The 13,576-nt window shown below is 38.3% G+C and overlaps 1 protein-coding gene across 2 annotated transcripts in view; it reads right to left on the reverse strand.

Moving 5' to 3' along the window:
- LOC107571243 (protein inscuteable homolog) overlaps positions 1 to 7,724 on the reverse strand; it is a 104,183-nt gene extending 96,459 nt beyond the window's left edge. For both annotated transcript variants that reach the window (XM_016257558.1, XM_016257559.1), the window contains exon 1: positions 7,580 to 7,724. The gene's annotated coding sequence lies outside the window, so the exon portion shown is untranslated. The remainder of the gene's footprint in view (positions 1 to 7,579) is intronic.
- Positions 7,725 to 13,576: the final 5,852 nt, after the last annotated feature.

Raw genomic sequence — 13,576 nt, forward strand, 5'->3', positions numbered from 1 at the left:
TATATATATATATATATATATATATTATACACACACACACATATACACACACACAAATATATATATACACCTTGCTACGTGTACTGCGTTAGGCTAACCGAGACTTGTCATTTGCACTTACAGTATATATTGTTGCTCTTTTGTTAGTTTTGACTGCTTTTATTGTCCTCATTTGTAAGTCGCTTTGGATAAAAGCGTCTGCTAAATGACTAAATGTAAATGTCTACAGGAACTAGGAATCCTTACAGTTTGTTTTGCATCTGAGTACAAGTGAAAAAAAAGAAGACGCTAGACTGTCCTACCAGAACAGACTGAAAGAGTTCAAACTGAAAATGTTTTTTGGATTGTGAAATGTGTCATTTGTGGTGCTTTGGATTACTCTAAATGTATAACAATACTATTTCTTACTGTATGGATGTTTATGTATTTTCTGTATGTCCTGCTTATTTTTTTAATGAAGATTTTGACATCTTTGGATGTCTTTGTTTGTCTTAAATGGCTTCAGGTGATATTTCATAACACGCCTACACCTGACAAAAGACTGGGTTGTTTGAGGATGTGTGTAAAGCCAAAGGTCACAGTCACAGACTCCTTGAAACCGACTGATTAGTGCAGCAGCAGATGTGAAGACTCTTCTTCATGTGGGGTTACCTGCACTCTAGCACTGTGGAATATCCCAACACAAATGTCCTCTTCAGCTAGAGATGAGAACTGCATCGCTCCATTCTCTCGGGAAAACAGAAACATCAGCAGCATGCCCTCTACTGCAGCTGCACTGAAGTATGCTTAATAATCATTTCAGTTTATTACAACACATTGTTTGTACTGCACAGTGTGATATAGTGTGGGGGCTTACTATATTAATCTATGCCTGTGTTTGAATATTATGTGTTTTTCCAGTTTTTATATTTTATGGCACAGTATGAAAATATCATTTATATTAACCACAAGGCAATGCAAACAAAACCCAGCGCGTTCACAGGCCTCAGTTCTGAGTATGAGAGAGATGAATAGTGGGAGGAAACCGAAACGTTAATTCTGTCAGTCTCTTGACATGCCTGCAGTGAGGATGAACGCTAGTGACCTGTGACGAGATCAGCTGCCTTTGTTGTGTTGTCACAAGCTCCCGCAGACAGAGAGAATAGCAGACAAGCAGCACACGGACTATAAAAGACAAATAGGCTGTACTTTCCTGCTTTAGACACACTATTGAGCGTTGATTCAGGTTTTCCACTCAATCCATAGAAAAAGAAAGGAGCTAAAATGGGAAAAAGTCAATGTTAGCTAAAGCAGAGCTTCTCAGCTGGACACTGAATCCTCTCCCTGCTCCACACATAGGCTTGAGTACTGATATGTGTTCTTAACAATAACAACCCCTGTGAAATAGAAGTGATAGACTTCAACTGAATATTGTATGTGCACTTGTAGTTTATTTCACATCTTAAAAGTATATTTTAAAAACGGTATTTTTGGATAATAGAATATTAATAGAATAAAGACCACTTAAGTGTACTTAAAGAGCCGTTACATGATTATATTTCGTACGCTTCTAAAAAGTGTGCTTTGTGTGTCAAATTAAAAGTTTTACTTTAAAGTGCATTTTAAATCATGAGGTTTTTGTGTTTATACGAACAGGAGAACACATTCATTTCCACGAACAAACTCATCTACATCTTGGAAAAAATTGTCATTTTTGGGTGAACTATCTTTTGTAAAAATGACTTTTAGTTAGGTGAATGAGTCATGAATGAGTCTAACCATAGTCTTTGGACTAACTACACAACGAATTAGAACAACTTGAACTTGAACAGAAATGGAAAGCTTGAAAGAACATGTAACCTCACTGTGTCTTTTGTTTAATGCGCATGCGCCAAAATACTACGTCATGACGGCGCACTACTTCAGCAGAGTTTGACAAATGTGCTGTGCGTGTTTGTGTAACCGCGATGCGTGAGGGAACGAACAAGAGAACAAAGGAGCACCACGTTTGGATGATTACAGATGAGACTTTATGTTCTGCAGATAATGAATCAAGTAAGTATATCTTGATATAAGCGTTCTTTATTCTGAATTTAGTCTTGCCATCCGTGCGGCTTCCACCGTAGCGCGTCAGTTCTTGCTATATGCACTCGGGAGCTGCATTAATCGTGTCTATAACTGCGTTCTGATATCGCAATGTGATCGTGTGTGTGGACCAAATAAAATGGCTGCTGAAAATTCTATATTTTATTTGAACTAAATTCAAAGATCCGATCTTGTAATATTTAATGTACATAATCGATATTATAACCACCAGTAATATTCAATATATCAGCCACCTCTAGAAATAATAAAAAAACAAATTGTTGTTTTGTTTTTTGCATTTGAAGAACGATATGTTCTGTTACTGCTTGTGTTTGTAATGTGCAATATTGTTGTACTTATCTGGAGTTATTCATTCATTTTGCAGGATCAGTACAGATTTGTTACTGGAGATACAGTGTGGAAACACAGAGCAGTACTGAAGAGGTGATGTTAGAAGTTTATAATGAATTGTTGTCCAGTCAGCTCACCCTGATCACACATTACCAGCTAAAAGTGCTATATTAAGTCGCTATCCCTATGGATTTTAACTGCTTTGAATCTTTTCCATTTGCAAGTAATATGTTCCCACCTGTGCATGTACAGACCCCCCTCTAATCATCATATATTTTACAGGTAACAACCCGAAGGAAGAGGGCAGCAGCTTTTCTGTGCCAGCCGTGGTAAATACAGGAACATCCTTCATGAAGATGTGCGAGAGAAGCTTGCAGGGCAAGATCAGAAAAACTACTGAAGATACCTCTCTTCATTTTCATGGATTCTGGGATATTTATCTATTTTTTGGTAATTGATAAAGTTATGTTTTATTCCCTATAAAGTAGGAATAATCCATGTTTGTGAAAACGCTATCTATTTTTAGAGCGCAGTGTCAGTGAAGATGGTGTGGTCCGGGGTTCTGCTGTTTGTGGGAGATCTGAAGGAACATCTCCCAGCTTTCTGCTACGATGAGCGCTGATGAAGCTGATGCAGATGTGCTCAAACGTTTACACACACCTGCAGAATAAACTGCTTCATCAGAGCAGAAATGATTCTACCTCTCTATCTCTTACTGCTTAAATGATTAACATTTCAGATACTGCGAGGTGTATATAAACTTTGGTGTCTATTGCTTTCACTCAACTGAACCATTTATAATGACTGCATATGTTTTATAACAATGATTGTTCTTCTGGTTTCTTTCTTTCTTTCTTTCCTCCAGGTATATTTTTCTGACGTTCCTGCCTCTGGAGCATTTGCGTTCACACAGACTGTGGAGAGATGGTGTGCAGCTTCATGATATTTGAAGTTTACTGCCGATGGAGAGCTTCTGGGACACTGACAGACAGCACCTCCCAGCAAGTTCATTTGGAGTTATTTTTTTTAATTAATGATTTAATTTAGTCAAACTTGCATTCACTAATGCTGGAGTAAGATTTTAGAAGAAACCTTTCGGTGCTGTTTAATGTTGGTGCTAGTAAAGGTTTGAGAACTAACTGGTTTCACAGACAGGGCTTAGACTAAGCCAGGATCATAGTTCAATTAGGACATTTAAGTCATTTTCATTAACATGCCTTAGAAAAAAACATTACTGGCGTGCATCTTGAGACAAAACTAAGGCACTGATATTTTTAAGGATCTGTCAGTGCAATTTTCTTTCAGTTGAATCAGCTCAGAATTACATTTGAGTCCAGGGCTGGTCTTAAGCCTTGTCTGTGAAACCGGGGGCACAAGTAACACAGTTTGGTCATGTTTTACAATAAGGTCTCATTTGCTGTACATGGAATGATCATTTTCTTGATTTGTTTTGTATAGTGTCTGTGTGTGTTAGTAATCCTATACGTTATGGGGACCAGTGACTCCACGAGGATCGTAACACCAGTAAATGTTGATCTTGTGGACGTGTTGAGGTCCCCAGTGAGGAAACAGGCTTATAGATCATACAGAATGATGTTTTCTAAGATGGCGAGATCAGGTACTTTTGTATGTATGTAAGTGATTTTGCATTGTTCTCCAGACTCTAATAAGTGAGTTAAAGTGTTGTAACTGTGTGTAGTGTTGGGTTTTTCTTGTGCATCAGCAAAAAGCATTTTTGTGTATTTGTTTTAGAGATTTTGTCCATAAATGTAGAGGGTTTTCCGTGTTGTGACTGTAACTAGGTGATTAAGAGATTTTATATATATATTACTACATTTCAACTTCATTGCCAGAGATATATGACATTGAAGTATATTTTAGTTCACATTAATTTCTTATTCAGAAGTACATATTTAGCATATTTCAAAGTACATATAAAATATACTGAAGTCCCACTTAAGCGGTTCAAAAATATCACTCAAAAGTTCAACTAATTGCAATTAATGTAATTTTAAACTGTAATATATTTGAAATCACGTACAGATAATATGCATTTATGTGGTCGAAAACATTACATAATTCACACTTAAGTGTATTGTTAACTGACATTAAAGTATATTTTAGTTAACATGAATTGCTTGTCAGTACATTAGTAGTACACTTTAACCATATTTTAAAGACACTAGAAGCAATTATGAACATATAATTATACATATAAAGATATACTAAAAAGTCCCACTTAGGTGGTTTAAAAAAATCACTCAAAAGTTCAACTTACTGCATTTAATATAACTTAAAAATGTGATACATTTGAAATTAATTACAAATACAATGTATTTAAGCGGCGAAAATAACATATTTAATTTGCACTTAAGTGTGTTCTTTTAAAATATATTATTTCCGCAATAAGTACTCTTTATAAAAGTATACTTAAATGACTTCTTTTTCACAAGGGGTACCTTTCCATAAATGTTTTACAATAAGGTCTCATTTGTTGTACATGGAATGATCATTTTCTTGATTTGTTTTGTATAGTGTCTGTGTGTGTTAGTAATCCTATACGTTATGGGGACCAGTGACTCCACGAGGATCGTAACACCAGTAAATGTTGATCTTGTGGACGTGTTGAGGTCCCCAGTGAGGAAACAGGCTTATAGATCATACAGAATGATGTTTTCTAAGATGGCGAGATCAGGTACTTTTGTATGTATGTAAGTGATTTTGCATTGTTCTCCAGACTCTAATAAGTGAGTTAAAGTGTTGTAACTGTGTGTAGTGTTGGGTTTTTCTTGTGCATCAGCAAAAAGCATTTTTGTGTATTTGTTTTAGAGATTTTGTCCATAAATGTAGAGGGTTTTCCGTGTTGTGACTGTAACTAGGTGATTAAGAGATTTTATATATATATTACTACATTTCAACTTCATTGCCAGAGATATATGACATTGAAGTATATTTTAGTTCACATTAATTTCTTATTCAGAAGTACATATTTAGCATATTTCAAAGTACATATAAAATATACTGAAGTCCCACTTAAGCGGTTCAAAAATATCACTCAAAAGTTCAACTAATTGCAATTAATGTAATTTTAAACTGTAATATATTTGAAATCACGTACAGATAATATGCATTTATGTGGTCGAAAACATTACATAATTCACACTTAAGTGTATTGTTAACTGACATTAAAGTATATTTTAGTTAACATGAATTGCTTGTCAGTACATTAGTAGTACACTTTAACCATATTTTAAAGACACTAGAAGCAATTATGAACATATAATTATACATATAAAGATATACTAAAAAGTCCCACTTAGGTGGTTTAAAAAAATCACTCAAAAGTTCAACTTACTGCATTTAATATAACTTAAAAATGTGATACATTTGAAATTAATTACAAATACAATGTATTTAAGCGGCGAAAATAACATATTTAATTTGCACTTAAGTGTGTTCTTTTAAAATATATTATTTCCGCAATAAGTACTCTTTATAAAAGTATACTTAAATGACTTCTTTTTCACAAGGGGTACCTTTCCATAATAAGCACTCTTTTTAAAAGGGAGCTTGTTTTTCTCGAGGGACACCTGATTCAGGTGTTCTGTACTGTGCCGTTGAACTAAACCTCTTTTAGCTGTGGAGTTGGACACATGCACCTACACTCAACTGCGTCAGCTTTTCTCCGCGGCTCCTTCTGTGATGCCTGATGCCAACCAAATAAACACGGGACGACTGATGTATGTAACAAAGTCACATACACTCTTAAAAATAAAGGTGCTTCAAAAGGTTCTTCACGGCGATGCCACAGTCAAAGGTTCTTTAGAGAACCATCTCTTTCTTACCTTTTTGTAATCTGAAGAACCTTCTTTCACCACAAAGAAGCTTTTGTGAAACAGAAAGGTTCTTCAGATGTTAAAGGTTCTTTATGGAACCATTTAGACCAAAAGGTTCTTCTGTGGCATCGTGAAGCACCTTTATTTTAAGAGTGTAGTACATTAATGTATATGTCTGTATGTTTGATGCAAACTTTCTAGCATTCAAATCTAGACCATTTAAAGCTATTGTCTAAAGCACTATATAAATAAAGGTGACTTGACATTCATGCTAACAGTAGCTGTTTGGTAAAAACTGCACAGAGAAACCTCTTCTGAGAATATATTATACAGAAAATGTCCTGTGACATATGTGTATGTGTGGTGTCAAGTCTACTGGAGCCTCTTTAAAAGGCACACTCTGAAGCTGAGCTATATTTACCTGAGGTAAACTTACCCTGGTACATAACCTGCTCCTGGGCTGTTATTGTTACTAGCCTACACTTAAAGCTAGGTTACCTAATTTAGTTGCTAAACCTGCTTACTGAATTAATATAAAGCAATAACCCCCGTGAATCCTTTATAATACTGCTTTTGATTCAGTAGTTCTGATGGAAGGCCAGACTGAATTTCTGGTACAGCACAAAACAGAAGCTCAAGCAGCATTGGCTGTCCTGCGTGAAACTCTTGGCTCTCTTCCGCCACCCACAATGAAGTAGTCAGTTTACAGACCGGCTGCTTTAAAACTGCTTATGAAGAAGAATTCACTGTAACCCTCCACTTTGGGTTTGGAGAAAAGTGCTGACTGCCAGCCTGCATGGGTGAGTTTGATCCAGGCCTGCCTCCCATGAAACAGAGGCTTTCTGTGTGGATCGAGGGGAGTAACAGTATCCCTGAGCCATTTAAATCCACGTTTGTGTGAGTCAGTGGAGTCTCCTCGCTCATCTCTAAATGCTCATTAAACGGCTCTGCTCTGTTATTAGTGCTAGAATCTCCACATGCACGATGCTTCCCATAAACAGCTCGACAGCAGCAGTCAGAGTCTCAGAGCTCAACACTCTTAAAAGCGTCTGTAGAGCATAATAACGGTGTGACTAACTAATTCGAGACCAGTGGACACGGTACATGTATTAATGAATCCATGTTTAAAGCTCCTATCACCAGACATGAGACATTTTAAATACTGCACAGAAAAACAGATCACTGGATGATGTATTCATCATGCGCTCTGATGATGCTGCCCAATAAACTGTCCCACACACACCGAGTTCAGGGGGTCACGGCACCACTTACATTCGAGAAGAAAAACCTCTATAAACCAAGTGCATGAAAAGAAAAGCAACACTTACCAGGGCACTAGTTTCTCAAAGTGTGTGCGTCCCAGTCAGTAAGGCAGCTCATTTGGTCTTGAGGGTCTCCACTGCGGATCTGGGACTCACACGGCTCTAGCCTGCAGTGAGCTGAGCCCACATCTCTTCATCAGTCAGGCAGCATAGTTTCAGCCGGGCAGAAGTCCAAAACCCGTCTATTTCTGTCTGCCATATGAGCGGCAGGGTTGTGCTTTTCAAGACATTCTGTGGTCAAACATGTAATTGCAGAGTGACCGGCTATGGTAAAGTGTAATTGTAGCCCAGCTGCCAATGGGACATGGTTAAGCACTTTAAACTGCTTTAAAAACAACCGGAGTCACATAGATAAATGTGGGCCTGGAATCCAGATGTGGGATATGGGAGGAATGAGAGAGGTAACAGACGCCGGGGAAAACAGTGAGGAGAGCCAGAGCTGCTTGATGGGAAATCTCAGAAGAGGGGAGATTTTGGGAGGAGCTGTCTGGGCTCGGTTATTCCTAGGCTTTTACCAGTACACGTTCACGCTCAAAAAAAGCTTATAAAAACAAAAGACAGCACATGCTGAGGAACACATTGTACATTTCACTGGACCTCATCGGTCCAAAAGCACATTTAGATGTTCGTTCAGACCTAGATGCTCAAATATACAATTAAAAAAGGAAAATGACCTTTTGCACTTTAATGGCTTGCTGGTTGTTTGTAAAGAAGGAGACCCGTGCTCACGCTGTTGTGATTTGTCTTCAAATGCCATGACTAAATGACAAACAGCTGTTCACTATTAACAGTGCTCTCTTCAATGGCTCGCTAACATCGCTGAGAAACCAGCAAAAGAGAAAAAAACACTCCCTGATTTCAAGCCTGCCACGATCTTCCAAGATAACTTTCCATGTGGATACCGCAAGAGCCTCCACAGCTGAGTTCATCCAAATGGATTGCATGGAGACCGTGGAAAGACCATAAAAACAACTAGTTGCTCAAAGTACACTGACTTCCAGTAAACTGCCATTAACCACAAGAACAAAAGTTACACCACAAGTGCATATCTTTCCTCGTTGTTTTCTTCAGCAATAGTATGTGTGCAGTATGTGTACACACCACTCTCTAGTCAAATTGAATATGTTGATGATTATCTCAAACGAATATCATCAGAAAAGTGAAGGTTTATTTTTGTGATACTGATTTAATGTCACAGAGACATTGAAAGCATGGACTAATGACGAGATAATTGTATTTGTGCTTTTGAAAAAAAGCTTGTTTCTAAAGAGGATCTGAATATGTTATAATATTACATTCTAATCCTGTTTTTCAGCTGTTGGAGCATAAAACGGGAGAGAAATCCAACAGACACACAATTTGAAGGGGGAACCGTGCACACTATTCTTCCTGTTTAATACTGTAAAGCTGCTTTGACACAATCTGTCTTGTTAAAAGTGCTAGATAAATAAAGACTTGACTATAGAAACCAACGGCAACAAACCACTGAAGTTATGAACGCCTCTTAATTTAAAGGTTTAGTTTCAACTGGCTGTATAATATCACCAACTTCATATCATTTTTAAAAAAAAAACATCAAAAGCATTCCTTTTCAAGAAAGATTTATTTTTTAAAAGCAGGCTTTTAAAGTGAGACTCGTTCTGCCACCTGTTGGACGATGAAGGTGCAACACTTCCTCAGGTTTGAATGAATGAACTGGACAGATCAGGAAAGGTCTAAACCAGGGGCCCTCGAGGGCCTCTGTTCTGCAGAGCTTAGCTCCAGCCTTGATCACACTCACCTGCCAGTAACCTTCTAGTGATTCTGAAGACCTCGATGAACGAAGTTATGAACGCCTCTTAATTTAAAGGTTTAGTTTCAACTGGCTGTATAATATCACCAACTTCATATCATTTTTAAAAAAAAAACATCAAAAGCATTCCTTTTCAAGAAAGATTTATTTTTTAAAAGCAGGCTTTTAAAGTGAGACTCGTTCTGCCACCTGTTGGACGATGAAGGTGCAACACTTCCTCAGGTTTGAATGAATGAACTGGACAGATCAGGAAAGGTCTAAACCAGGGGCCCTCGAGGGCCTCTGTTCTGCAGAGCTTAGCTCCAGCCTTGATCACACTCACCTGCCAGTAACCTTCTAGTGATTCTGAAGACCTCGATGAACTTGTGCAGGTCTGTTTGATTAGGGTTCGAGCCAAACTCTGCAGGAGGCCCTCAAGAGGCCCTCGAGGACCAGAGGTGAGAACCCCGGTCTAAACTGAAATGACTTGATGAATGATCAAACATATGGATTTTATGGATTTGCGAATGCTTTTTTGAACCACAGTGTCAGCCAAGCTCTATTATTGCAAGATTATATCAAACCCTGCAGATGTGAAGCGATGCTGTGAGATTCAGTTAGAGAGATGATGAAGTCATGTTTGTGAATCCTGTGGGACTCTGGCCTTTGTTCTGCTTTATACAGTTCAGTTCAGCAGGTCTCACCTGTTTGTTCATAAAGCTGAATAAGAGCAGAACAGATGCTCGCCCAAAGCTGGCTTGCGAACTGCAAACACTGATGCCTTGTACCCACAGTACATTTAATCTTCTCAGAAGTTCATAACAACACAAATACAAGTGCTTAAGTGCATTTGTAAACTTCTGCCTTGGGTTGAGAGAGAATGCCGCAGGGACAGATTTCTGTAGCTGTAGTTGTTCTGTTCTCTGCGGCTGAAAATGAGCCGAGTTCCCAGCTGAAACAGAAGCAGAACATCAGGGAGGCATGGCCACAGGACAGACAGAAGAGACCGTCTCTGAGAAGCGTCTGCAAACCCCACTCATAGCCCAGAGCTTGTCCTGCGACGGCCGAACGCTTGGGAGCCCACGTCAGTCAGGACGAAACTGCTGTGGCCCAGCGCCTGAGGAAGTCTGACACACGTGGCTCCACTTCTGCTTGCTTCAACACACAGCCAGACCAGATCTCACTCACTGCTCCTATTTATCATACCATTATTCATGCATTATCAGTCTTATTACTGGATCACATTCACAGACGTCTTACCTGCAGAAATCTCGATGCATTTGATGTTTATTTGTAGAGGCACTCAATCTTAACATGCACATGAAAATGAATTTAACTAATAATTTGACAAAGTAAGAGTTCCTGATATAAAAATAACTGAACTTAGATTATCTTTACCTTTAAAATACATGTATTCACTTATTCAAGAGGCATGTGTAAAATGCACAAAAAAACGTTTGTAATTTGTGCAGCTCCGGGGAGAGTTTTCCCAGCACGCAGGTGCTGAGGTTGGAGCAGGAATCTGCCCTGGCTGTCGGGAGGAACACACATGCACACAGGCGTATCATCACACACATGCAGGGCCCAGCCAGACCACCGGCAGTGTTCACACAGAGCTGCGAATCTAACAGACACAACTCTCAGGTTAACATGCAGCCATGCAGCGAACGGGACAGGGTTTCACTGCATCATACGGAAACCTTCCTTTCTCACACAGATCTAACTCCGCTAGCACTCGGGGAAGCAGAAGACAGCTGTGAGAGATCGTACCTGCTGTCATCGGCAGCGCTCAGTAATCTCTGTGCTTCGTAGTCCATGAGCGCACATCTGTCTGTCAGAGACTCTGAGCCACACTGTAAAAAATTGTGCCGTTAAATAACAGTAATTGGTACTGTTAATTTACAGCTTTCAACCATTAATTTACAACTCTACATTTTTACAGTGTTTTACCGTAATTCTACCATGGAAATTAACTCCGCTCCCATTGCTTCAAACTGTTCTAGCGTTTATACGATATTAGTACTGTGAACTTATTTCATTTGAGTCCACTGAGAAGGAACATTTCTTAGTATAAAACGGCAAACACTTAATGTGTAACAGCAAAATAACTAAAAACATGACTTTAACTCAAATCTTTGCAGTTCACTGTTAGCTACAGCACACATGTGTGAGACAAAGTAACAAAGAGATCATTACTGTATCAGCAACTCCACAGTTACTGTCTTTAAATAAAGCAGCAGAACATCAGTGTGTGCGGCTCATCATTGACTGAAGCACAGGCTCTACTCTCCAGCACAATGGCGACACACAAAACTACATTAAACTAACAAATCTCTCTTGTGCCAAAACACATTAATACAGTTCAGTTCAATATTTACTCTCATTATCAGTTCATGACTTTGCATAACTTTTTTTCTATGTATGTTCACAGATATTTCAGTCAAATTAACTTTTTTCATTTGGTAAACCTGACTCTTACGTTTTACAGTATATTGTAAAACCGTGCTGCCAGTAAATAACTGTTTTTTTACAGTTTGTGGCTGTAAAATAATTACAGTTTATTGCTGTTAAATTACATTGCATGCTGTTTTTTTCCATCTTACTAAATTAACCCTTTAAACCCCACAACAAAATCCTCAGTTTTAAATGAACACTTATAATGTGTCCACACTACAGAGTGAAGCAGTGTTAAAGTTAATGAGATAATTATGTCATTAATTAAGTGCTGATTGAGCATTAGTGATGAACAATTGCTGTTAACAAGCAGAATCACTGAAGAAAAGAGAAACACAAGAACTGACTTCAGCCACAGCCGTAGATGATATCAACTGAAATAAAAGACATTAAATCTCTCAAGATCTGATTAAACAACTTCTAAAAAAGCATCACCAGCTTCACATTACTAACCAGACTGATGCTATTTCTGTCAGATGTGTACAGAAGTGCTTATTGAAAATTAACAGGTTTAGATGTTGTTGTTTTCGGACACTACCATGATGGAGTTTGCTTTAGTTGGAATCTTGAACCTTGATTTTAACATTGTTTTTGTTTGGCTGCTTTAACCGTTGTGTTTTTCAACACACTTATTGTGGTAACTGATGTAATAATGTTGGTTGAGATTTGCAAAGGACATTACTGTCTGTAAATAACAGAGTCTCCGTTTGTCCCAAAGCTGTGTTACTGTAAAACATTAGCGCAAAAGAGCAAGCGGGCTATTATAAAAGATCACACACATCACTCAATAAAAACTCTGTCATGCTATGAAACACACAAGTGAAGAATCAGCGCATGAATCTCAACAACGGTGACAATCAAAAAATTAATAAACAGATCGACTCTGAACATCACAAAACATGCTACTAAAACTCAACACAAAATCAAAAATAAAAGCACCTAGTAAGAATTAAAGAAAATAAGTGGACAATTCAACGGCATAATTTATTCATGCCACAATGCATGCTGGGAGTCATGGATGAGTTTTCGCCTGTGCTGGTACCCAGCATGCATTGCAGCATGAAGCTTTTGATTGTCACCATTGTTGAGATTCATACGCTGATTCTTGATGTCTCTGTGTTTCTAAAAACTGTCATAGATTTAAAGGCTTTGAACAGCAGAATTTTTCAAAATCCACCATAGTGGAGTTGATTAATCATGTTCTGCTGTCTTATTTCAGTTGATTTCATCTAAGGCTGTGACTGATTGTCAGTTGTAGTTCTTGTGTTTCTCTTTTCTTCAGTGATTGTGCTCGTTAACAGCAGCTGTTCATCATTGACTGAATTCACTCATTAGTTTACATTCTCTCTGTCAGGTGGACTGTATTAGTAAACTCATGTAGGGAATAGTGAATGAGGGTGTAGGGTGTGATTTGAAACACAGTCTCTGAGTGTCGAATCTGAACGCTGTTACTAAAAGGACTGCAGAAGGCTACTTTCTCGAAAATAACAAATATTACCCAGAATACGTTGTTTTTTTACGGGATTGCACTGTTGTAATGAAAAAATAGGATGTTACTGTCAGAATATGGCCGTTTTTTTACAGCAATTTTTTACAGTGCAGGTCTGGAGACAAACACCGGAGAGTTAGCCACCCGATGAGAATCCATCAGCTCAGCTCAGAGATGTTACCTTGCTGGGGCAGCGCTTGAGTTGTACATCTGGCACACGACTGCGGCGCAAGTCACGAGGAAGCTGGACATCTTCAACATGAACATGGTACCCTGAGACAAACATGCG

This window comes from Sinocyclocheilus grahami, unplaced genomic scaffold (assembly GCF_001515645.1).
Source record: "Sinocyclocheilus grahami isolate Dianchi unplaced genomic scaffold, SAMN03320097.WGS_v1.1 scaffold1569.1, whole genome shotgun sequence".
Taxonomy (NCBI): Eukaryota; Metazoa; Chordata; class Actinopteri; order Cypriniformes; family Cyprinidae; genus Sinocyclocheilus; species Sinocyclocheilus grahami.